Source organism: Coturnix japonica, chromosome 6 (genome assembly GCF_054131305.1).
Source record: "Coturnix japonica strain WE chromosome 6, WE-NBRP24, whole genome shotgun sequence".
Lineage (NCBI taxonomy): Eukaryota > Metazoa > Chordata > Aves > Galliformes > Phasianidae > Coturnix > Coturnix japonica.
This window is the reverse complement of record NC_140668.1, coordinates 29,844,581-29,871,256: the sequence shown is the minus strand read 5'-3', so window position 1 is coordinate 29,871,256 and position 26,676 is coordinate 29,844,581. Positions and strand designations below refer to the sequence as shown.

Sequence of the window (26,676 nt, the reverse complement as noted above, 5' to 3'; positions counted from 1 at the left end):
GGGGAGAGCGAGGGAGAGGAAGGGGGGCCCGCGGTTAAAGTCACTTCGGCAAAGTTTGCTCGGCGGCAGCCCTGCAAAACACAAAGTTTCTGGGCGAGTTGCGGGTAGGGGCGGTGCGGCTCGCCGCGCTCAGGGCAGCCCCCGGCCAAGGCACCCCGCGCCCGCCCGCCCGGCTCCGCTCCGCGAAGTAACGGTTCGAAAAGAAACGAGCGAGAAAGAGGCAAAACGTTACGGGTTTTCTTCAGGCTAAGTTCTATAGCGCCATTCAATGGCTTCTCCGCTCCTTTCATTATTTTCTGCTTTTCCCCTGACAGCCCTGCTTGCAAACGTCACTGCTATGGATATTTAATTATACCGTATTTTTTTAATCGCGGTGGAAAACGCAGGCCCCGTTGCGATGATTAAAAAGAAATTAAAAAAAAAAATAAAAAAAATCAACAAAACACAAAAGCGAACCGTACTCCGGACTGACTTTGGAGCCTCTTTGCCGGCTCGCGGGAGCCTCCCGGATCCTCCAAAACCCCCTTTTTACCTTTGTCTTTCTTACCTTCAAATTTAAAGCAAAGCGTAGAAGAAACTCCCGCACGTAAACGGAGCGTTGTAAAAGATTGTGTTCAATGAATAATGAAGCATGTCCACATGATTGACTTGATCATTTTCTGGTGCGGAGGGGGAAAAGTGTGGCGCGGGGCTGCCGCGGCCGCCCGCTCCGGGTAGCCCTCCCAACTGCTTCCAGCACATCCCGGGCAGAGAGCGCTTTATTTTAATCTGTCTCTTTTCAGAATCACCCCCTTCATTGATACCGATCACCCAACATCACAAGACATCCCCATCTCTCAGCGTGGACTCCCCCTATCTGGTAGGTGAAATGCATTGTACCATTAAAAAAGCACTCCATTGTCGTCTTGGCATAATTCACAGCAACTAGATAGGTCTTGCGGCATTTAGCTTTGATGAGCCAAAAGCTGAACCCTTGATATAATAATCTACAAAGAATGGTCTGCGATCGTCCATTTTTTTCCTCCCTGTCTGGCAACTAAGAAACCATTTAACACGGCGCGGCTTGGTCGTGACCTTGAGCCCGTGTAAACACCCCGAGGAGCCCGCGCCGCCCCGCAGCCCCCGGCCCGCGCAGCCCCCGCGCCGCGCAACCCCCGCGCAGCGCCCGCACCCGCGTCTCCGCCCGCGCCCCGCGTCCCCCCGGGGGCTCCCCGAGGCGCCCCCCGTACCTGATCCGAAAGTGTGGAAAGTCTGCGGCTCCCGAAAAAAACTCCCGGGGAAAGCTGGGCGGACGGGGGGACCGGAGCATCAGTCACCGCTCCGGCGGTTAAGAGAAGTAATCAGCGATAAAGTGACGTTGATCTGCACTGTAACCTTGTGGCGTATTTAATGTAAATAAGCCAGTTATGTTGCCAATCGCATGCATACAAACACATAAAGGTCCTCAGCGTTGCATTTTGATTCTTTCCATTAGAGCCGACTTTATTTACATACACTATTTAGGGGATCATGATAATTCTAAAACAATACTAGTGCCAAATGATTATGAAAATATGATTTTAATTAATCACGTAGTAGGCAAGGAAATTAGCATACGGTAATTAAACTTAGAGAAAAACGTCATGGAGGTTCTCTGCCTTATGGGTTCGGAATAATCATTAAACGATGGGTTTTCAGGACTTAATTATCAAACAAATAACTTTTTTAAAGCAACTTTACAAGGTTTATCCGCAGGGCAACGATTTAGTAAATAATATATAACCGAGCAAACAAGGTGCAAATGTGACTGGTGAAATAGGTTGTGTTTCTACAAAGGGGGGGGGGGGGGGGGTAGCGGGGGGGGGGTGGAAGAGAAGCTGAATAATGCAATTATGGATTCTGTGTCCCATAGTTGACAAAAGCATGGTGCCTCAATAGACTCTTTGTTATGGGATTATATAATGATTGTGGTGTAATTATGGGAAAAAAGATTTAGTAATAATAAAAAGTATCAAAATACACCAATGAGCAGCTTGTTTTAAAGAAAAGGCTCGCATGTGACATTAGGGGCATGTTAATAACAAAAAGCCAGGATCGGAAAGGGTTGACAAATAAAAAAGGCTGTGATGCGCATGATTAAGAAGCGATGGAGACAGATTGATTATTCAAAATGCCGAGCCACAGGGACACTTAAAACATTGATTCAGGTAAGACTAGTTTCATCTTGACTGAAATGAGTTCCCTGAAGATGACTGGCATACATTTTAAATCAGTTTACTACATAAAAAGCATAACATCACAAGCTGAAACCTTCTGGTTAAAATAGGAGCCCAAGAAAAAGAAGGGGGGGGGAAGGGGGGGGGCAGAGAAAAAAAAGTTTATGTCTGTGGCAATTCCCAGAGGGACTATGGAATTGCAGGGGAAGGGGTATAGATTAATTAGCCCTTCCTAAACACTGCACTTAAGCGTGCCCATCTTTTATAATCCTTAGCCTCTTTTTCTGGATTCCGTGGTCCAATCCCCACTTGCAGGGCACAGGGATGATATTAATAACTCTATAGGTACTGTATGACTTTGTGGGTTGTAGGTTTGTTGTTTTTTTTTTCCTGGGACTGCAGTAAATTAACTTTCTATAACAACTGAAAAATTAGCAACATATTTTCCAATTGATTTTTAAAGGAAGTTTATAAATAGTTGTTCGGAGCTATTCAAAGTTAAAAAAGAAAAAAAGAAATAAAAAATAAAAAAGAAGAAGAAGAAAAAAAGATTCCCATGCCTATACTAAAAAGTTTAGGAATTCACTCTGCATTTTCCAATTTGATGTGTCTGAAATTCTCTTTGAACAAATTCCAAAATACAAGTTTTTTCTATAGAAATTAGCATAGCAATCACATCAATAATATCACTATCTCTATGGGAATGATAACTGGAGCAGTGGGGGTGTTCTTTATTTCAATTCTTCGTGGATCAACTGATTATATTCTGTCTTCTTTTGAACTTGTTATTGTAAGTCAAGTGATTCTTTATAAGTGACAGCCCTGACAAAGAGACGAGGATGGGAAAGCAGGTCGAAAGGAAGTCGCCATATGGACTTTAAAAAAGGCACTTTTTAAACAAGATAATGGGGAAATGGATGTTGCCTTTTAACCCTGTCAAGGCTGAACATTATTAGCAGTCTCATAAAGGAATAAGCCATACCTTTATGGTTTAATATCAGATTTCACCTTATGATTTCCGTGACCCAGGGCTTCACAGTTCAACGTAGGAGGTGGCGGCACTTCAGACACAAGGGCCAAATCAGGCACCTGGAGTCCTGGCAGGCGTGAGATTTGAGAGCATTGCACAAAGAGTTACAGAAGAATGAGAGCTCAGGAAAACCCTGTGGTTCTTTTTCCTGAGACAAAGATAAGAATATTGGCTAGAGATAGGTGAAACAGCAACTGACAGCAGAGGAGCTTGAGACATCTCACTGGGATTTCCTGTTCCATTGGTAAAAGTGCCTGATGTTCTTTTAATGACAGCGAGCAGAGTGAAAACAAAGAGTGAGGATGAAGACTTGGACTCTGATCCTTGCAAAAATTAATGTATTTATCCTCCCCTTTCTGTTCTGGAGGGAGAAGTTTCCCTCCAGAAATTTGTAAGTGGACAGAGATTAGGAACCACATCCCAGGAAGCCAAACCTTCGTACTTAACCATCACTGAGCTGACAGCAGAGCTGTGATCCACCACTTGTGAATGTCCAGTCAATTTCTCTATGCCCCCAGTCAACAGATGATCATCCAACTCAGCTCCATAGGAAGAACGTGCCAACCAAAACTTTCTCAAAGTCTGGAAGAGGAGGCTGCCATGCAAGAAATGGTGCTATCAGGAGAGGGTGCTGTAAAAAAAGACCAAACAAAATTCCTTTCCCTGAGGCATCATCAGCATGGTTATTTGGGCTGGGATAGCCAGCCTTTCCCCAAAATGAAGCCCAATGAAATAATGTATGTTTGTGAGCCTAGTACATCCATAGAGGCAAGGATTGAGACAAGGATTCACAAAACTGTCTTGACTCAATGACACGCTTAGGCTTCTATGCAATGTCTGTTGGATAGATGGGATTTAGAAGACCTCAGATGTGAGCTCAGGAAGATTTTGCTCCAATCTTCCTTGGAATTCCTAATGTCCTCAACACCACTAGCACTTCTGTAGTGCCCTCCAGTATTACTTCCTTCCCCTTTTGCATCCAAAGAAAGGTATTTACTAAGTCTTCGTGTCCTCACAGTTGCAGAAGCACTACTGTCCACAACTACTTCTCCAATTTCTCTGGTTGGTTTTACTCCCTTTTGTATCTCTTCTGTGCATAGGCAGGAATACTCTACCTGGTTTAACTTGGCAAAACACTACTGGAAGAAGAAGTTAAGAGCAGAAGAAATGTACGTTGCAGAATAGTGGGCATCTTCTCAGGAAGTGGAAGCCATTGCATACAGTAGTGTCAAACCTTGAAAAGGAGCATGAAAGGAAATAAGAGCTGAGGGGTTTTGGCCAAGCAACATATTTTTCCTTGTGATTTCCATCTCTGTAAAATGACAGGGCTTCAGAAGCTCATATTTCAGACAGACATAAACAAAAAGCAAGAAGAACCCAAATCTCACAAGTTTGATGAAAAATAAAAAGCTCAGTTGGGGGAGAGAGGTGTGAGGAGTATTTAATGAGGCTTTATACGGGGAAGTAACGAAACACAAATAGTCCTACAGTAATTTACACAATGGTTAAGGGAGAAACATTAGCTTTATATATTTAAATATTTATAAATTGTTTGCTTTATGAGGAAGGATTGGAGAATAATCCCGCCTTTGTTCTTAAAAAGTGTGATCAGCATTTCCTTTCTAAAGAGAGGTAATAAGCAAGTGGGCATTCTTTTACAATGGCTGCAGAACCCCACTGAAAGCTTAATGCTTTAGAAGGGGGGTCTCTTCTCCGAGGAAGAGCAGAACATCAGGTCTTTAATATTGATAAGGAAAAGCTCATAAAAGGAACCATCTAATAGCAGGGACTTTACATAAGGAATTTCAGAAAACTTACAGTAAATGTTTCAGCAAACTCTGGAACAGGTGGTGCGATCTACATGGCAGTCTGAACCAGCGAAAACACAAGTCATCCAGCAAGAAAGTCGCTGAAGCATGGTTCAAGAAGACATAAATAAAACACTTTCACGGGAAAAAGGGAAACCCCTTCCAGAACGCTTGTTAAAAACATAGGAGTTTCCTGGGCAAAACCCCAGCAAACTGACAAGGTGGATGAAGGTTTTCCCACTTGTACAGACTGTGTAAAGAAGCTTTCTGGATAAAGGACCTTGAGATCCCAGTTTTCAAAACAGACCAGAGACAGAGCCCATCTGAGAACAAGCTGTCTATTTCCCAGGGACCACAGCCAAAATAAGTGTCACTAAACACATTTCATCAGCAAATATTATATGTGTCATCATCACGGGGATTCAGAGGTAGAGGTGATCAGAATTTAGGGGAAAAATAGATAAATGAAAACAAACGAACTCATTTTCTAGGAGATGCATTTGCATCCTCAACTGTAGCAGTCAACTGTCACCAAACCAGATGTCCAAAAAGCTGGTAAGTCCACTAAAAGCATACACTGAGGCCAGGAATCTATTTTGGCCACTTTTTGTCACAGTCATTGCAACAGTTCATCAAATCACAGGCATTAAGGAAGAATTTAAGAGGAAATATGAAGTGAGCACCAGGAAGATGTGGAATGGAAGCAGTATCTAAAGCAGGGCCAGTGTGAAGGCACAGATCTCTCTCATAATCCTAACAACAATGTATTTTTCTTTCTTTCCAAAGCAAGGGTGAAACTGGAATGAAACGGTCCATCCAAGTATTACTAACGGGCTGGAGACCTGGCTTTGAAGTTTTCTATGGACAATTGTGGTTACCTTTGTATTTCTTCTAACATAAGAATCTAAGCAAAATGGTAAAAAAAAAAACTAAAATGTTTCTTGGTTTTACTTTTCCCAAAGCAAAAGACATATTTTGTATTAAATAGTAACAATATTCTCAATAGATCCACCTAGTGGAATCAAGCACATTCTGCTTCCAGAATGAAGACACAGCTTTTATAACCCCATGCAGGACATAATTCTGACTGTCTCCCATTCAGCACAACAGGGGCTCAGAAATTCTCCGAAAGAGCAAGAATGAAAGGTGCAGTAAGTCTTAGTACATGCAGAAGATAGAAGATGGGGAGACAACTGTTGCTCCAAGATTTAAACTTTAGCATTTAAATTTACATGAGATTAGTACCACAGGTGTACTTTCCCAGCTGTAATCATTAGGAATTATGATTGACCCAGGAAAGAACATACTGGAAATAATATCCAAAGTGATAGGTGAACTTCAGCTTTAAAGTGCATTGGCACTAACCTCACTCTTGCAGCAGATTCACACATAACCTGTTCTCAGGGTGTCAGCACTATTTAAAAGAGATTCTATTTGATCTTCTCCCTGAGATCAGAGCCAGGAATGATTCTTTGGGTACAAGTTTCTTCCTACCCAACTAATTTAACAAATATTCTACTTTTCAACTCTCTCCTCTTGAGCTTCTCCAACTTCTTTCCATCAGCCAGAAAGATGTGGGCTTTTTATGATTATAACCTCATGGCTCACCCCAGCACTCAGGCTATTTATCCCTACTGATGAGCACCAATGTGCCACACTGCTTCCCTGCAGCCCCCACCTCAGCCCATGACTAAATGTGGTGACATCCTTTGTGCTATCAGCAAGTTTGCAGATCAGTGCCTAGAGAAAACAGCTAAACAATGACTTTAAAGATCTGCTGAAAATATTTATATCTTAACTTTTCAACGATGGCTTCACAATTTAAGCCCCACAGCATAGTACAGGAATTAAGGTTGTTATGCCAATGCTTACCTTTAAACAGTGAGCTCTGCATACAGTGATGGTGCTGCTCGAAGCTGGAAAATATCTTGCTCTTTCTGGGTACCATCAGCAAAGAACACTGCAGCGTGTTTATCATTTGTTGAAAGTTTGTTGATACTGCCCTGTCTGCAGCTGATTAGGTAGGTGCCAGCGTCTGGACTGAAATACCCCATCTTGCATTGCAAGGGGGACTGGGCAAGGTCTAAGATATTCTAGGAGGATCTCAGAGAACAGCCATTCGTGATACACCACATGTTCCCACTTTTGGAGCAGTTTCCCCAAAGAATTCAGCCGTTGAAGGCAGCACTCTGTGGCAGTGCCACGCACAGGATGCACCGTGAGGTGCCTTCAAAGATGGCGCCTCCATCCTTACCTCAGCGGCCGCCCGACGCCATCTGCAGCATCCGCAGCCCCAGGCAGCCTCAGGAGGTGGCTGTTCACAACCAACGCCTGCCATGCTGACCCTGTTTGTCCCCCCTGGTTGAGCCATGCCAGGATGCCGCAGTCTGGCAGTGTCCCCAGCACATGAGCCTCACAGTCAAGGTGGTAGCGCCTCAGAGCAGTGGCAGCCAGCAGCCAAGAAACTCTGCCACCATCCTGGCCACCTGGGAAGGGAGAGGACTGAGGGACAGGTTTGGGGGCAGAGCTTACCCACAGCTTTTCCTCCAAAGGCCACCATAGTCCACCAAGCTGAAGTGCAGCTTTTCTCACCCAGCAGCTGCAGGAGGCCCAGCTGGCGTGGCATACCCCAGGGATACTGCCCTGTGGATCTCATTTAAAAATAAATAAATAAATAAATTCTGGAATCCTTATTAAATGCCATTGCTACACAGACCCAAAAAGCCAAAATTATATACGGAAAGGAGCACTGTGCCTTTCTAGATATGCTGGCACAGGACCATAAACATCTATTAAAACCGATGCCCGAGAGCATGACAAATGACATCCCAGAGGGAAGCCCTGCTCCGTCTGCTCTGTCCCCCAGAGAGAACTACCTCACCTCCTCACAGGAGGCTGAACATCGAAAGGGATGTAAGCAATGTCCCTGGAGAACTGCAGAGGCTCTGGGTGTGGGACAGAGGACTGCTCTATGTTATGTATTTGAAAAATACACATTGGTACAAAGTGACACCAGTGCAGAGCACATCTGAAAACTGATGAAGTGGAGAGCTCTCTGTGTAATGCAAAGCACCTGAATGATGTGTGTACACACAAAGATTTGTTCAGCTCTGCTCATATCCAGCCCTCTTGGACAGTTGGATTTGATTTGCCATTTTCCTGCCAAAATATTGTTGCTATACCTCAGCACCTGGCCTTTCTTCAAAGAAAATGCATATGACTCTCCTGTCCTCATATAAACCAGTCCGGAATATGAGTTCAAGGGAGGTTAAAGGACCTTCCTTAATAACAAACACGTTTCTCATAATTTAAAGCCTGAAAAATGAAGACTTGTTGTTTCTCTCTAAATTCCCTCTGCTTCCATAATTGTGTTCATATATAGCTGTTTCCCTACCTATTTCCATCCACACTTGAAACTAAGACTGCTACTGTCAGCCTACCTGCTTCAAATCCGAGGGTCACACAACATGAAGCCAATTAACTCTGTCTGCACAGCCAGCAGAGGGAGGCAAAGAGTACAATTATTTTTTGCTTACCTCATTTTAAACGAGATTTTAAGGATTTCTTAACCAAGCACAAAACTGGTTTCCTAAAGGATAATACTTTAAATGCTTAAGATAGACATTTCCATCTATTTTTTTTTTAATGGCAGAGGTGGTGATGTGAAAGAACAACTGCACTATGACCTTTATTTTTTCCATTCTCTCTGCTAAGTTCAAAAGGCTTTAAAGGTTTTTGGTATTTCTTTTCAGTTTTCTCACCTGATGGAATTTTTTTTCCCAGCTACTAATTTTATATCCGAAACTTAGATTTTAGTTTTTTTGCTTTTTAGTGAATCTATGCATAATCAGATGAATTCAAAGGTAAGCCATCCCCCTGAAACAGCTGGGAAGTAAGACAAAAATGTGGGTGTTTTCATCAAGCAGTTGAAAACCTGCTGTACTCAAAAAGATGAGAAAGATCTGCTCTCTCTTGAGCATTCACCGCCACTCTTTCTCACCACTTACCTCCACTCCAAGGAGGAGAGAAAAATGGTGAACAGAGCTGAGATTTCCAAGTTAAAAACTAAACAAAACAAAAAAAAATAGCAGAGATTGGACAAAAAATGGCAATTGTGAGGGAAGAAAGCCAGAAAAGTCAAGTATTCTCACATCAAACAAATAAGCAATAATAAAATCAATAACGAAGCCGCAAAACGTTGCTCCAGTTTTTCAAGCCTGTTTAGGAATTAAAGTCCTAGAGAATTCAAAAGAGCTATCCCTTTTGGAAGAATTTTTTAAGTTTAGGGCTCTTTTTTTTATGCCATTTCATCTTTATGTTGAATTTTAAGTTGTAACAGATGCTATATAAAGGTGTCATTCTAGGATATAAATTACAAACTGAAAGAGCCCTCAAGGATCACAAGGCATGAGCATGTATGGCCATGTTGTTTTACACCTCTGTAGCCAGGACTTGTCATTCTGAAATCCTACAGATGTGCTAACAGCTGCAGAGGTGGGTAAGGAGCTGGAGCTGCCTGCGTGCTGGAGCCATGCCAAGCAAGCACTGCCCATAGCGCTGCTGAGGGTCGAATGGCCGGGACAGGATGGATCTCACTTCACAAAGTGTGGTAGCCACTGTATGGGGTAACCAGCCATCCTCACAGAGACAGCTTACATCCTGCTCTAAGCATCCACTGCCAAACTGCGTTTGTGAAAAATGCAGAGAGGGTTTTGGTTTTGTTTTTTTGTTGGATGTGGGGTTGGTTTTTTTGTTTTTATTTCTGTTTCTACTGCAGCTAGAAGCAAATCCTCAAAAGCTGAGTGATACACCAAACAAAACCAGTGAAACTCAAAGATGAATGGGCCTTATTGTGTCCTTTGAGGCATTAAAATATCCTTAACACCTTTTCCAAGCTCATAGGCATTTTAAAACATGCTACTCCCTTTCCCATCCTCTATGCCCCATGCATGGAGTAGTCAATGTATGACCAAATACATAGGCTTGAGGAATGTCTTCTTTGTGCAGATGGGTCCGTGTCACTTCTGCAGTCCATGCTTTGCAAGCACTGTCATGCTATAATTCTTTTCCAGAATACGCGGCCCACTGGGTAAAATTTTAGTGACGCTAGTGAAAATGTTGAATAAGCCCTTGGAAGCTAAAACTAATCACCAATTTAGAAATCCAGAGGTGATGAGCTTATCTAGTTAATAATAAGCTTTTTAAGAAAAAGTTATCAATCTGTATTTAACCAATAGACAGGAACTGGTTCAAAAAGAGTCTTTCCAATTCATCAGGTAATGAATGCCTATTAAAAAACTATAAATAAGCATTCACCCGAGAGCTTGGAATGGCACTTTGAGAGCCTTCCTGGTCACTCAGGTAAATAATGAGTTTTATATAACCTTTCGGCAAAGATTTTTTGTAAATGAGGAGATGAAATGCAGAAAAGCTTCCAATTAATGTTAAGGTTGGGGTGCAAGCCAACACGCGACTGGGAATTCAGAGTTAAAGCTGGCATTATTGTTCACTCACATGGTTTTCTGTAAGAGCTCAGCGTTGTCCTTACTCTGACTTGTTTGTGATGGTTTCAATTTAAAATTATATTTATATATATGATGTTTCAGCTGACGGCTATTTTGTACATTATCTGCTCACACAACAAACACTGAAGTCAATAGGAATTGTAGAGAAGGGCAGGACATCAGCCCCTAACCAATGTGCAGCCAACAGTGAAAATGACTGCGGTGGTCTGTCATCACAGCCCCCATCAAGTCTGCAAGCACTGTGCTTGCTTGAATCTTAAGAGAAAGAAAAAGGCCAACGAAAAAAATGTGGTATCTCATTCTGCCAATATTTACTACTCTCCTGTAAAGTAACTCTTATCAAATGTTTTGAGCCATCTTGATGACTAACAAAAAATATATCCACAAAGAGGCCCATCAGTTATCTTAAAATCAAATAAGTTGGCAACCAGGATAAATGACAAAATTAAGTGTAAGCCCTTTCTTGGGTACAGTCCCCTATAGAGAATTGCTCTATCAGCTGTACTCAACACCTAACGCCTTTGGTTGAGAAGAGTTTATACAGGCTTCACACCCTGAAGTTAACAAACTTCATTAGTTATATACTCAAAGAATAAAAATTGTACTACAGGCTCAAGGATCGAAAAGGAAAACTTCTCCCAACCATAATCATGGCAGTGTTTCACAATAAGACAGACATCTGAAAAGGCTAAAATGCAAACCAAGGGGGGAAAAAATACATAGTGTTTGTATTCAATAGAGATCTTTCCTGACCTTTGTGATTCTAAAGAAATATATCCTTCCAATTGTTCCATATTGTGTTACAACATATTTTTTGCATTTATTAATAATTCAAACATGTTGTTGTTGAAAAAAATTATTCACATCATGTGTTCATAGTTTCCATATACATATGTCAAACTTTATTTTGTTTTACCATTATAATCTATGAATGGATTTACCCTTTGTTTCTGTTTTCAAATCTCTGAGGAATGTTTGATTAGGTAGGAGGGTTTGTTTTATGCATTACTTGTTCATCATTGCACAAGTGCACAGGCTAAACAAAGTTGGCATACTTCATACTGATTGGTGGAAACCACGTAGTTAAACAGTGTAGTTAATACAGGGGAATGAGTAATTTCTCACCACAGCTAATCAGCTGCACAATAGCTATGTATTAGACACTGCAGCTATATATCAAAAGTGTGTTTTAAGGTAGCTTGCAGCATACATGATTATCTGGTAGTATCTGTTACAATCATTTCATATTAACGTATTTCTGTGTTTAATAAAAATAATGTGGCTCGCAGCAGTTTATATACATAACTGGCCAGGATACCAGGAACTATCAAGTAAATTGCAAATACGGGAATGTTCTAGCTGATACATAGTGGAAAATATGCCCGGGTTGTTCCAACTTGACCATGTCAGGTGTAAAGGAAAAGCGAGAGCTCTGAAAATGACAGAACAGCTATTGCTTCACTGAAGAATTTAAATCAATTTCATAATTCCATGGCTATCACTCCATACAACTATAACTAAGAAATAATAAGATAAATAGCTTGTACTATTATTTACCATCTGTCTTCTGCATTAATGCTTTTCCATCCCTTTGTAATGAGCTGTACATTATTATGACTTCCATTCCCGAAGAACATGTCTTTAACAGTTCAGAATGCTGTCTTTCCATTAGAAAACGAAGTTGAGTTCAGTAGGAGTTAACATTAACAATTCAAGAGCCTGTAGAAGAAATTAGAAACATGAGCTCTCCATAATGATGATAAAATCAAACTGGCAAATAAATGTATTCTCAAATTTCATAGTAAGAAAATGGATGAATATATGCAACTAAAATGGTCTCTTAAATTTCAAGTGCAAGGCCAGGATTCTCAAGAACTTGCTCCTACACAGAAGAAGCTGAATTAGAAATCTATCAAGTAATCTTACTACTGCATATCTGCACATGTAAAGCAAACTTCATGAAGTCCACTATTTCACCCTACTAGACTAATCCAAAGCCCACTGGGATGTACTCCTCTGAATTTGATGAGTTTGGGATCAAGCCTTTTGAAGATAAGGAATGAGCTGGAAACAAAATGATGCCATAAATCAGAATGAGTGGTAAAGAATTAAGCAGTACAAAAAACAGCTTTCTGTTGTACTCTATACTAGGGTTATAACATAAAACAACACAACTATTGATGTATAAATAGTACAGAGAAAGATACATAAATATTTGTGCTATTAAGGAATTAGTGAAATCGCAGAGCTTCACTTTCTTTAAAAATACAGGCTCTATTTTGATATCCACATTTAAGGAAACACTTTGGTTCTGATAAAACTAAGTGGATAATTAAAAATTATAATATTAATTGTACTCTTAACACAGATAAGTAAACTTGGCAAGAAAGTTTTAATGAGTTAAAGTGAAAAGGCAATGTCTAAATTAACTGAGTAAATTGGCAAAGAGAAATGTATTGTATATACTGACCCCTTTAACTTGTTTTAATGTCTGAATTTGAATTACACAGATTAGTTTTCATTACATGATATATTAAATTATAAGGGATGGAAGAAGTCCTCTCAGAATCTGCTTTCTAGGACAGGTGACAGCACTTACAAATTCATTGTCTCATAATATTTTACTAAAGTGCCTTGAAATCTGTAAATTCTCTGAAGCTCCAGCTACTAGGTTATCTTCAGAAAGTCAACATGAAAAGACACAACGATTATCACACTGATCTTTGTTAAAATGCGAACAGCTCCACCGAATATTTTGGCTCTGGGAATTCCCAGTTCTCTGCAATACATCAGCTCTCACAGCACACATCTACCATGTGTGACCATCCAAAGGTACGGGGAGGTCTACACACAGCTGCACAAATACCTCTCATATACATATGCGTATAACAGCCAGACTGGAGGGGCTGAAATTGTTGACCTGCTATCATCCCAAGATACACTGCATACTTATAAAATGTGCCTGGCATATCCCTTAGCAACTTTTGGATGAAATAATTTACTGCCGAGTTTTGACTGAAATAACTGTGACATAAAAGCCGGCATAGTTGCATGTTCCGCAGGGAATTGTTTGACTATATCAGTTTTTAATGTATCTTTCAGTTAAATCAAAGGTCCAAATACTAAATTTAGCATTCAGGGGCATAGAGGGAATTTGTGACATTCTTCAGAGGGCTCAGTGTCCATAAACTAATGCCTGCATAGAAGTGATCTCAATATTTAGCTTTCCATTTGTGATAAATACAATATTGATATTTTATTTAACTACTTCACTACATCATACACGTGAAAAATTAACAAAGTAGAAATTGCTCACCCAGAAACATACTGCAACAAATATTGGGATTATGTATATAATTAAGAAACAGGCACTGCAGAAGACCATTATATATCATGATTTAGAAGTTCAGATCTTTCAGCTCCTACTAAATACTGTCAAGCACCAAGAAGTTCTGAGCCAGAACCAGCTGAAAACAATGGAAAGATTTCCATTGGTTTTAATAAGCAATGAATCAAACCCGTAAAAATGAGCCAAACTCTTAAATGTGCTGTTGCTCAGAGTTGCTTCTAAATAAATATATAAATGCAGCTCTTGCCTGGAGATGCAGTCTCTCCTTCCTTGGTACCCAGTGGAGGAAGACCAGCTCATGCCCACCTGCAGGCCCACATAAATGCATTCAGTAGAAAAAATTTTGCTATTTGAAAGAAGATGAGATTTTTTTGTACAAGATCTTCATCTGTTGGTGGCCTGAAAAAGACAGAGACATTTCAGATTTATAAGGCGAAGGTGCATTCTCCATCTGCATTGTGGGGTGGCTAAGGTGCCCCACAGGGAGACCCAAGGACTCACTTAAAGAAGATGAAAGAAGTGTTACCACAAGCACATCCAAGCCATAAAGGGGAACGAGCAGACTGGGGAGCTTTCTGCTGTTCAGTCAACATACCGTGAAGTATCAAAAATCTCTTTTACATGCTTTTTTCCACCTCCCTTCTGAAAAGGACCAGAATTACAACCACAAAGCTAATAACTTGCTATGAACAGTGGTATTTGTTGAGGCATGCAGTTTCCAAATGGGAATTTGGACTTGTTTTTATTCTTCACTTAACACTTCCCCTGCCCTGCACAGACATCGGCTCTGGTGGCGTTCCCACAATGACAACACACGGAAAGCACATGGCCTAATAACTCCGACTTTAACAGGCCCGTGGCTTCTAACAATGCAATTGCAGAGGAATTTGCCCTAAACAAAGCCTAAGGACAGAAGCACCCATCACAGTTAGCAGCAATTACTGTCTCCTCAGATGGCTACGTGCCTTAAGCGCAGCCAGAGTGATCACGCCTAATGGGGGCAGAGGGACACCTGCGTGCCATGGTCTCCAGGCATGGGTCTATGAGACAGGCTCTATGTCTGCTTCCCAAAAAGGCTCACACAGCACAACCAAAGCAGCGGGGGAGAAGCACTGAGGAGAACCCACAAGAATTTAATCTATTAGAAATATTCCCACTTGTCCTGTTGTGACCCACATATGAAGGCTTTGGACAAAGCACTTCTCACACTCAAGCAAGGGCAGTGGTGTAATGGCTCAGTGTGGTGCTTCCCTGAGCTGCCCCACATGTGTCTGGGCACATCCTTGAGCTGCCACCAGCCAGCCAAGGTCAGCCACACCAAGGGGCTCTGTGCTTCCCCCTGGACATCATTCCAGCCTTCCTCCTGCCCCAGAGGAGGATGGCCACAGGGCGGTATCACACCTGTTCACTACAGCCATTACCAACAGTACTGACTGCCTTGAAAGCATTCTGGTCAACAGGGCAGCACCAAACATAACAAATGCAGTATTTGAACAAGCACATGTGTGCTCAGTGATATAAATGAATGATTTTCAAAAGGTAAAAGAACTAAAGCACATTTTCACTTTGTGCTTTATGACACCTGCAATGTCTTGGCCCAACAAATTAAGATTGACATTTAAAAATTACAAAGAAGCTTCTTTCTGCTGTCAGAGCAAGCCCAGGGCATCCATCACTGCAGTGAGCAGAGTGCACACGCTGAGGGGAGGAGAGACCTTAAAGGTTTGAGCATAAACTTTGTCTACAGATAGGCTGGGGAAATACGAAGAACCACATACTGTTAAAGTCACAATCACCACTTCCAAAGCCACAAATCAAGTGCATTTGGTCTTTGCATCAGAGCTGAGTTATAATAATAAGCCATAGGGACAAAACAAAAAGAGGAACTTAGTGTATCATCAGAAACCTCTTAACTCCATGTAAGAGGCAACCTAAGGGTATCAAGCTTAAAAAGCACAGAATCAATAAAAAGTCATTAAAAATCAATGTATGAACTGGTTTGCATGCCCTCAGCCATCACTCCTAGGCACTAATGCTCTAATAATTCTAAATTGATATGCACAGAATATGCCAATTTAAATTTATTGGAGTACTTCAAAATTTTAAGTGCTTAACTTTGGAAAGGATCGGCTTTATGGGGCCAAAGCCGTGAAGAATGATCAGAAACGTTTAGAATGCCTTACATTTTCACTACTTTGAAAGAGATTAAAGGAGTAGACTTATGAAATTAAGAATGATTTAAAAATCATTGGATCACTTCAAATTGCTGGAAATGCTCGCATCACAAATAATATTGGTAGTTAGTACACGTGCATTAAAAGGGACCTGTTCTTACATCAATGCCCAAATGAAATCTCCAATAGCATTAGACAGTCACATGCATATACCAAAGAGAAAGGGAACCACCACATGTGCACAAAACATGCAGGACTTTAAACAGCAAGGCAGACTCACTAACAAGAATCCCCCCAGTCCTTCCAGATTAAACTACTTCCAAAAACATATCATGATTGGAAATTGACTCTCTGGTTAGAAATTTGAGTTGATATTTATTCTATTTCTGGTAGACAATGAAGAATTTTGCAGAAGACTGCTCTGCAAACACCTGTAAATACACACTGAAGGGCATGGTACTGGGCATAGAGCTGAGAGGGAGGATACCAAGTCAGATGCTGTGTGGAGAATTGTGACCCCTCTGAAGTCCGGACCTGTCCTTTGTGCTCTTCCTGCCACAAGGATTTTGCCTATGGTTTTAGAATGCTTCTACTACTTCTGTTGATGCTAAGGTAATCACCATATGTCAAAGTCGAGCCAAGGAAGGTCCGGTATCACAGTGCCTCCTGTGCTTCTTAAAAGCAAATGCATGGCTGCAGCTCCTTTTTCTTCCTATTCTCTACTGGAAAATATACCTAGAGGGGAAAATGTAAGAAGTGATATTAACAGCTCAGTACAGCCAAGAAAAATGCTTGAGAAATAGAGGCATTAAAAAGGGTTAAGGTAAAATAATAAACTGTTATTAAGCCTATTAACAGTTTTAAAACATCATTGTTTATAGCACGATAGAGCTTGGCTTCTTACAGATGTTTCAATTGTACATTTTACTTATTCTGCTGCTATTTAACAATGCCATGAATCTCTGCTTTAAGCTCCCTTAGTAGCGCACTGATTTAATCTGAATCTGCTAACCCTACTTGTAAAATAACGTTGCAACCAAACAGAGGTTAACATTTCATAACTTCCAACTGCAAGCATAGAGGCTAAAATTTTACGAGGGCCCTCAAAAATAATACCCACTTTATTAAGTATAAAACACACAGAATTAATCTCAGGTCCTCATTGGGTATCCGCACAGAAGGGATGCGAACAGACACCCTGCTTTGCTCCCACAGGATGGCCATGTCGTGCCTCAGCACAGGCGTCACATTCAGGGCTCCGTGCTGCTTGAATGACCAAGACATGACAGAGCCGTCTTTCATTAATGTTACAAAAATACTGGCAGGAGTAAACAAGCAGCACTTCATGGATTTGGGTTTATAATTTCCCTCCCTCTCAACACTACTACTTATTGCTGCTTCTCTGTGATTCTTCTGCTACATATTAACTTGCACTCGGTAGATGTTAGTTGAGGAAAGAAGGGGGGGAAAAAAAAAGAACAACTTTTATCCAGTGAGACACTTTATCAAGAAAATTCTGCAAGAAATTGGTTGTTACCTGTGGATAACAACTGGTTTGTTAGTTAATGGCTAGAGGCAAAGCCAAGGCCAGTTAATGCTCCAGCTGTCCAGTCATTAACTGCAGTAAAGACTGATTTTGAGGAGGTTATTGCCGTGATACAATATCCTCAAAAGATTATAACAGCAATAGTGTACAGAGAAAAAAAAGTATTAGTGGCTATAGTGTGACTGAATGGCTGCATTTGAAAAATTGGTCATTCCCTGGCGGTTCATAACCGATTTTCCACCAGTCAAAAAGCAAGTTGTGCTCTGTTAGGTTTATTGTACAAGGCAATAAAAATATTGGCCAGGTTAAATTGTCAGCGTGTTATGACATTAACCATTCTTTTACTGTGCTTAATTTAAGTGTTACTATGATTCATTACGGAAAGAAACTGTCCTTTGCAAGTAAACAGGCATTTCGGCACTGAGAACAGATAGCAATAATAAATCTGAATGCAAAATTAAATTTCAGTTGATGGCTTCCACCAATTCATAATTATTACCTTTTTTTTTCTTTCTTCTTTCTAGAAATACTTCAGAATTCTTGGCTATTTAGTGTGCAAGATTGTCTTCCAAAGTTTGCATTATTGATGTGATGCCTGGCAGCAGTACTCTAGTTAAGACAGTGACAGCATTTCCATTAAGAAACCTTTTTGATAGCTAAGTTGGCCATCAAAGTCGCCTTGTGCTTCATTTGGCATGCGGATTCTCAGACCACAGTACAGATCCAGACCACAGAAGCTGCTCCTCTCTCGTATGTTGGGTAAGGGCAAAACTGCACACACAAAAATGCATGCACACAATTTCTGTGCATGTGATTCTATAAATCTGGACCTGTTTGTATTAAATTACAGGAAAATATGCAAAGTCCTACAGATTCCTATGTTAATTTGCATGCTTTTATCATAAAGGCTATGTGCTATCACAGTAATCTTAATATACATTGACAGACTACACCATAACCACTCCAAAAAGCCATTAGAGTTTATTTTATAAATGTATAATAAGAATTCTAGGCATATTCAGCACTGCACAATTCAATTTTTTTATGATGATTATTATTATTCACTGACACCTGTAACAGGAGTGGAGCCATTGAACCTACATGGTTAAAGCATTGGACCAAAGGTTCTGAGCACAACCTGGAGCAGTTAGGCTGACAGTTTTCCCCGAAATGTAATGGTTGCCTAATTGCCAGTCATTGCTCTGAAGATTCCTGTCTAAACGATCCAATGAACGCATTTCACTGTGATCTGCCGACATCATTGGCATCCTTGCTGCAGGAAAACAACGCTATTTAAGCTCTCCAGGCGTTCTTACCATAGTCCCCATTTCACTCTTGCTGCAGGAACACCTGACTGCCACCACAGCCTGCCCACTGCAGTGAAGGGCTTTGCAGGCACATCAGTGGTACAACCCATCCTGCCAGTCAGGGCTTCGTGGGAAGCTCTGAGCAGTCCCTTGCCACATGGCTCCTGTATACTGAAACATTAAATCCCAGAGTCTTCCACAGATAAGGCTGCCTTCGATTTTCTAGTTGCTCTTAAGGGACTGCTAATGTTAAACACTTATTTTTTTAATATTAGCATCCTCAGGAGAGAGCAAATCATTAGCCTTTTTTGCTGAACTGAACAATTACATTAAATGATTATGTCCAGACTGTTAAAGGTAGTGTCAGAGCAGCCTCCAGCAGCCACTGCACACAGCCTCTGTCAGAACCCTCTGCATCAGCACCCTACAGACATGTGCCAACGCTTCCTTCAGAACACACAGAACAGAAGTGAGTGCACCAAAATGACCAAAAAGGTCTACGTAAGTACCAGCAGGCTGTAACTTCTGAAAGCCAGGACCTGGAATCAGTGAAGCTCTCTTCATGAGGCTGAAACATTTGCCAGATTTTATGCAACAACACAATGATAACAAAAAGCTTCTGTGCGTGCATTTATAAATACACATGCAAGTGCATTATATATGTATATACAGTTAAATTTATGTGCGGGTGGGCATATCACAGAATTGCAGGGGTTGAAAGGGGCTTCTAGAGATCATCAAGTCCAACAGCCCTGCTAAAGCAGGTTCCCTATATATGTACAACACACATATACAAGATAAACACATGTGCACACCCACAGATGTGCATTCTGAAATAGACAGAGATCTCTAGGTACTCAACAAATGTAATGCCACTTAAATCACAGGAGCACTTTTGCACAGAGGGTGAGGTGACTAGTCCAATGCCATCCAGCATGTCAAAGAAGAAGCCAAGAACAGCCCATCCGAGCTGCAGTTCAGACTTCTGGCCTGCTCAAGCTAAACCTGTACCATGCCTTGGGCTGCCAACCACATCCTTCCCTTAAAGTGCAGCCAGGAACGGCTCAGCTCTGGTACAAGCCATGCTACCATGTATAATCAGGCACATAGTCCATGAATGAAATGTGTGTCTTATAATTAGGTCCACACAAATGCTGAAACTTCAAAATACAGTTTAGAAGGGTTTCCAGTACATCTGATGCCACAGGCATCACAGCTCTGCTTCTGGACTTACCAGCTGCTGCTGCAAGGCTTGGGCCAACTGTTGCTGCCAAAGGACACTCAGATGATGTGCAGAACTGGAACATGGAGAAAAGTTATTTGTCATCTTTGATGTTGGGACTTGAAGGGAAGTGTGGGCTCCTCTCCCAGCCACCAGCATGCTCAGATATCATCCTTACCTTGATGTCTGCCCTGCACTTGCTATGGCTTGGTTTGATTTTAGGCATCAGTTGGCTTATAAACACAGTACACTAAGCCACCTCCCAGAACAGGGAGGGCACAAGTATCTTTATGTGTCTGTTCTCTATTGGACTCCAACCCTTTCCAGATGAAGTTAATAATGGATTATTTGATTTCAGTTTGTTGGTTTTTTTTTTTTGTTTTTTTTTTTTAATCTTAAAAGGTTGCATCTAGATGATTTGCCATGATTTCAGTGCTGACAACATACAGGTACTGCTAATGTGAAGGGCAAAAGCCTTCAGGGTAAGGACCATCATGTTCAATATTACAAAGAATGGAGATTTTTGTACAGGGATACCAAGATCAGCTTTTATGTTACCAAAAGGTGCGAGAATTCTTATGTGGAAAATCAATACCTGTTCTGTTTTAATTCAGAATTTCAGCAATGTTTTAAGTAAGTCTGGAATGGAGGGGTAAGGAAAGAGGACAGAGGGCTCCCTCCCAGACTCCTTACAGTCCATTTTCACATGTTCTGTTACCATGTCCAGAACAGATAAATTACTGGCTCTTATAACATGATTGTTATCTCCAGATTCACCCACACAACCATAAAAGATTCAGGAATTTCTGCATCCACATCTTTCTCTCGGCACTGGAAAAGCTGCAGGACGCCAGTGCTGGTGGCACTGCTTACTGATTTCTTATGACAGCCATTTTGTTTCTAGGCTAAGAATCCCCATGCACCCAGCAATGAGACACTACATACTTGCCATTTCCAAACGTGGACAGCAACAGTGCTGCTCTCCACATCCACTCTATTCAAACCATTTCTCTATGCTGCCCACCAGCAAAGACTCTTTTTCTCAAAATACTTTGTGAAATCTGTACTAGACAAAGTCTTGCAGTCCTTTTCTGCTGTCAAGTGAGAAGAGCAGTCAGGCTCACAGTCAAAATCACCTTCAGCCAAACCCCTACAGTCAGACATGTGCATCATTGTGGATTTTGGATTGATGAACTACTGTATTTTAGCTTTTCTGCCAAAGCAACATGGGTCTCATCAGCAGGAAAGAGACTAGAGCGAGACAGAGATGAGAGGCAGCACAACGCTCCACACCTATGCAAGGGCTGCCAACAGGGAAGAGGGCACCCTCTTGAAGGGCAAAGACACAGATGTATCTGAAGGACAGGCAAATGTACAGGAGAAGAGAAAGGAAGCAGTGCTCAGGAAGGCATGCTAACAGAGAGTGCTTCTGGAGATCCTTGTGGAGAGAAAAAGGCAGAAAGGACTCAGCAAAAACATGGCCAAGATTTATCATGCAGACTCTGAGGCAGCAGAACCAGCTTAATCAGTCTTCTATAGCATGTGGCACGGGGACTGCTGTCCCCTCAGGTGAACAGCAAGCTCTGGGGGAGCACTCCCATAGCACCTGCCCATATCCAGAGCCCTGCGAGCACCCGGCTATCACCCACACTCACCTCATAGTTCTCAGCTCACACGGTTGTTCCCACTAGCATCCAGCAGTACATCCAAAGGATGAAAGAAAAGTGCACATACTGCCATAATATTATGCCTTTCTCTTTCAGCTTTAGAAGAATTTAGCTTTAGTACATGCTACGCTTTTACACACATGCACACATCACATGTACATTCAATGTATAGACATAATTGTAAGGAAAGAGATTTAAGACTAAGAACTTACTTAAACTTGAAACTTTCTTGACTTAAGACTTAAAGAGTTTAAGCCAGATTTATTTTGGGTGACAAGTATGTCTTACATCTAAGGGATAAATATTTTCTCCTATTTTAACAACATCTCTTCCCTTTGATTTTCTCACACATGTTGTATTTAACTAATAGAGTACAAATACCAAAACAATGGGATATCCAGGATTAACTCAGCAAATGCCATTAGATTTTGTGCAAGCATAGTACAGAGATGGCACAAAAAACTTTGGATTCTTAAGGATCATTTCAAGTGATTCTTCTTCAAAACTAAGGGATTTTTATTACTTGAGAAATTCAATATATTTCATAGAGTCATTACATTTTGCACAGTTCTGAAATAATGCCAATTTTGCAACTTAATTTGTTAAAATGATAATAAACGAGAAAGCTGTCACTTGACTGAGAAAAAATAGCTCTTTTTTTCTGTTATCTGTTTTGCTGTAAGTTCAATTGTTTATATTTTATATTTAAATTAATTCGGATTTCTTTCATAATATGGGGCTTACACTGTTATGGAATTAGTAAAGAAATAGGCAAAGAGGCAGGAAGAGAATGAGGGGGAGGGAAAAGGGTAGGAAGAGATCAATTAAATATATACTTTTTTTTTTAATTATTATTTTTTTTTCTCCCCAAAATCAGATACGCACATATTTCAGTTTGGAGAGCATATGCTGCTCTTGATATGAATCCAAAACCAAAGCAGTGCATTGAACAAAATAAAACCAGCTCTGTAATTATTAGCAGAGACATATTTGCGAGGGTCATTTCCTGTAGAAAATGCCACTTTTATTTTCTTTCCTATATCCTACCAGAATCCCTGTAGCACAGAAGAAAGCAAGAGACGAGGTTACAGCTTGAGTTTAAATAATAAGCTATAACCAGTACTGCATTGTTGTTTTTTGTTTTTTTTTTACCAACTACCGTGTATCTTGGAAAGTCCTGGAGGGCACGTGGCCTGTCATAATCGCTGCAGGACTTCTCCCTCTGTATTGGCCCTGTTCACAGGTTTCAGTGGGTGCTTGAAAGAAGGCAAAGTTGGCCAGTGGATGCAAGCTACAATCACTTTTTGACTTGGATGAAAACAGAGCAATCTGAAAAAAGCATAAAGGCATCAGATGGCAAACACTGAGCGAAGTGTGGAGACATCGTTTCCCACTGGACTACAAAATTATTTAACCTCTATTAACAGTACGAACATAGACATTATAACCTGCAGGGATGACAAAGTGTAAGATAACAGGGAATAAAGCTTGCACTTTTTCCATGTGTAACTACAGAAAATGAGAATATCTTGCAAAAAAAGCTGATGGTTCTGTCCCAGTTTGTTGAGAACCATTGGCCTTCTCACTTAGGAAATATAGTGTGCACCAGGGCTAAAGAATGAGGAGAAACAATCAGCTTGGCATGAAGGAAAGGAAAATTAGTTATTTGGGGAACCTACAAATTTAGTACAGGGATTGAGGGAAACAGCAGTGAGAAAGCCAGTATTCCCTAGAATACTCCCATCGGGATAAGTAGAGAGATGTACCTCTTGTCTGAGGAAAGGCTGAGCCATTCTGTCATACATTTGCCTCACATATCTTGGCTTCAACAAGAGAAAAAGGTCCAAACAACCTGAAGAGACATAAAAATTTCCTTCTGCATGATGGTTTGATCTGCAGGGCTCTACAGAGCCCAGAAGAATCCCTGCTACTCTGGGGTTATATTTATGTCAGCATAGGAGAGCTCTTTCACTGATGAAAATTCTCTAAATGAACCAAAATCAGAAAACAACACTTGTGATGTATTCAAATTGCCCCAGAAATTGGGAAAACAGATCTGCGAGAGGTAAAGATTTTCAAATGGCCATCAGACTGTTTTTACACTTTCTAAACTGCAATTTAATATTATTTACATTGTGGAAAAACCCACAGCCCCTGTAGACTCAGGGGGACACTGCATTAGTCATGGTACAAATACATACAAAGACATGACCCCTGCCCCAGAGAACTTTTTATCAGCCCCTAATTAACCTCTTCCTGATCCTTGAAGCCAGAATAATCAATGGGTCTCTACTCTTGAGTTTTAAATATATTCAGCTGGGTAAGAGGAGAACCTACAGAAAAATTATTTTAAAAAATATGACTTCTAAATTACCTTCTATGTGAGACAGCGCTCTAACAAACAACACTAGGTCTGCCAAATCACTCCTGCTCTAAATAACCAGCTCTCCTGTACAGCATCTGCTTCTTGAAAGGGCTTTCATTTGTTTTTACTATTATAAATAGTCAAGAATTCAGTATCACATGAATGGGAAGCTTCTAGAAAACTTAAACATGTTTCATTGTGACTTGATGAATGGGTGACTGTTGCGCTGTTATAAAAAAAAAAAATACTAATAAACTAGAAAGATCTAACTTCACTGCTATTAACCCCCATGCATGGGGTTGAACAGGAATATTCTCCACCCTGCAGAAAACGTCTGTCAACATGCTGGCTCAAAAAGCCCAGATTTTCAAAAGGCCCATTGACTCTCAGTGCAAATTCATATCTTACCTAACCTTAGGCACATTCGAACATCAAAATTCCAAACTCATCTCTGTACAAACAGTGTATCTAAATCCAAATTGAATTGGTAGAACCCCCTACAGCTGTTTAACCCATAGCTCCTTCCTCTACTCTCCGTTGTAATCTAAGGATTGCTTTTGTTTGAGGAAAGGAGGCAAGAAAACACTCCTCATGAGCACTCTCAGCAGTTCGGCGGGAGGACAGAGCTGCTGTGTGCATTGCTGGATGAGTACTTTGGAAGCTAAGCACAGGAGAAATAGGATGACATTAAGGGCAGTGACTGGGTAAGTATAAGAGCAGGTATGAAAAGAGAGAGGTGGTGTAATTAAGGTATGAAGTGAAGTAGTGGTGCCCAATGGATTTTAGATAATAGATGTCATTAAGGGTGATTCAGAAGATTGAATTGTACAACACAAATCAGTGTGGAAGCTGTGGAACAAACCAAGTAAGGAGAAGCATCACTTCTCTACTTGCGGTAGAGAAGTGTTGGTGTGCTTTGTGCGCTGCCATCTCTGAAAGGGACTGAGCTAACAAGAGAGATGATTAGTTTTCTAGGGGCAGAGGTTAAGGATGTTAGCGAGAGGGTTGATATGTTATAGTCAAGAGAACTGGGAATGAATCCTGTATTTGTGCATGTGGAAATTAAATGATAACAGAAAGGCAGTGAGAGATGTTTCAAGAGAGGTTGGGACTTGAAAGGAGAGAGAAAACTGCATTTTTTTAATTATTTTTTTTTTTTTATACTATGCCAGTTCTTTCTAAAAATTGCTAAGTAAATCTTGGCAAACTCGCCCACACAAGTGGCTTTTTGTCTGGCACCATATACAAATGTTAGATTAAGACAGCGAAATCTAACTGGCTGCAGCTTCGAGTTGCAGCAGCACATTGCAGAGAAAGCTGGGGGGCACAGGGACATTGCATGGTTTTGGGGTCAGTTTAATTTTATAGAGCACCTTTGCACACAATGCTAAACAAAGTGGGTTATGAGGGGTGCACTGTGCACCAGCAGGAAAGTCGATGGCAGCACACAACTGCTATCATATGCTCAGTAACGTGCGTTATATCATGGACATCAACATAATTTATAAGAGCAAGGTAATTGTTGGCTACAAAACTGCAATAATAGCCTTCCTTTTCTGAGAAGATTTTATTGTCTCCAGCATCTGCTGTCTGAGACTGGGGCCAAAGCTTCCACTTACCTCTCATACTTCTTGGGTCTGCAGTGCTTTCACACAACCCCTGGGGTTACTAGGCCCCTAAGGCAGCAAGGCAGGTACAGATGCTGAGCACCTCACACTCTGTTATGTGTGCTGGGCTTCTGACGTCCTTCAAAGCATGCCTGCAGCACAGATGGGGCTCCCAGCTGCCGGCCAGGACCAACACTCCCCAGAGCACATGGCAGCTCACTGAGAGGGACAGGGGACATGGGAAAGAGGCAAATGTTCTGCATCATCTCAGACATAAGAAGCCACAAGATAAGATGCAGACGTGGGGCACTTGAATCAAGCAAATTTTGAATATTCTCAATTAGTGAACAGGTCCACCTGATAATTACTGTTGAACAGAGTTCCACCTTAACTTGTCTTCTGTCACGTCTTATACAAGAAGAGGCACCACAACAAAACAACTGATTATCCATTACCTTCTCTTAAGAATCTCCATGTGAGCCAAACAGGATGCTGAGAAAGAGTCTAATTAGTCCACTGCTGTAACAACATGACCTGTAAGAGACTACATGGGCTGTATATGAATCCATGGAATAGGTAGGAAAGAGAAGGTTCAAGAAAAGCCAGAATTTAACCCCAGAGACAAAAATATGTGGATACTAAAGGATGGAAAATCAGGAGAAAGGTAGCATGCTTGGAAAGTGCAATAGTGGAATCACCGAGAGAAATAACATGGTGCAAAAAGCAATCAAAAAAAGAAGACAATGAAAAATAACAAAAGCTTTACATCTTGCCTTGATATTTAGCACAGGCTGAAGATGCTGTGGAACAAAATGAAAGGGTTCTAGAGAAATAAATTAAAAAAAAAAAACAAAAAAAAACCCCAAAAAAACAAAAAAAAA

At 41.0% G+C, this 26,676-nt stretch overlaps 1 protein-coding gene and 2 long non-coding RNA genes across 6 annotated transcripts in view; 1 reads left to right on the top strand and 2 right to left on the bottom strand.

Annotated features, from left to right (window-relative positions):
- The window catches only part of ZNF536 (zinc finger protein 536), a 314,380-nt gene extending 313,014 nt beyond the window's left edge, over window positions 1–1,366 (bottom strand). For 2 of the 4 annotated variants that reach the window (XM_085551820.1, XM_015874059.3), the window contains exon 1: window positions 548–1,078. The gene's annotated coding sequence lies outside the window, so the exon portion shown is untranslated. Of the gene's footprint in view, window positions 1–547; window positions 1,084–1,229 lie in introns of those variants that run through there. The other 2 variants (XM_085551816.1, XM_015874058.3) reach the window with 2 other exon arrangements.
- Window positions 738–22,462, top strand: LOC107319327 (uncharacterized). The gene is made up of 3 exons (XR_001557739.3): window positions 738–859; window positions 16,475–16,693; window positions 18,152–22,462. It is a non-coding gene; the product is annotated as an uncharacterized LOC107319327 (long non-coding RNA).
- LOC116653959 (uncharacterized) lies at window positions 14,169–20,265 on the bottom strand. Its single transcript, XR_004308643.2, has 3 exons — window positions 20,169–20,265; window positions 16,702–16,816; window positions 14,169–14,306 (listed from the first exon to the last, which is right to left on the bottom strand). It is a non-coding gene; the product is annotated as an uncharacterized LOC116653959 (long non-coding RNA).
- Window positions 22,463–26,676: the final 4,214 nt, after the last annotated feature.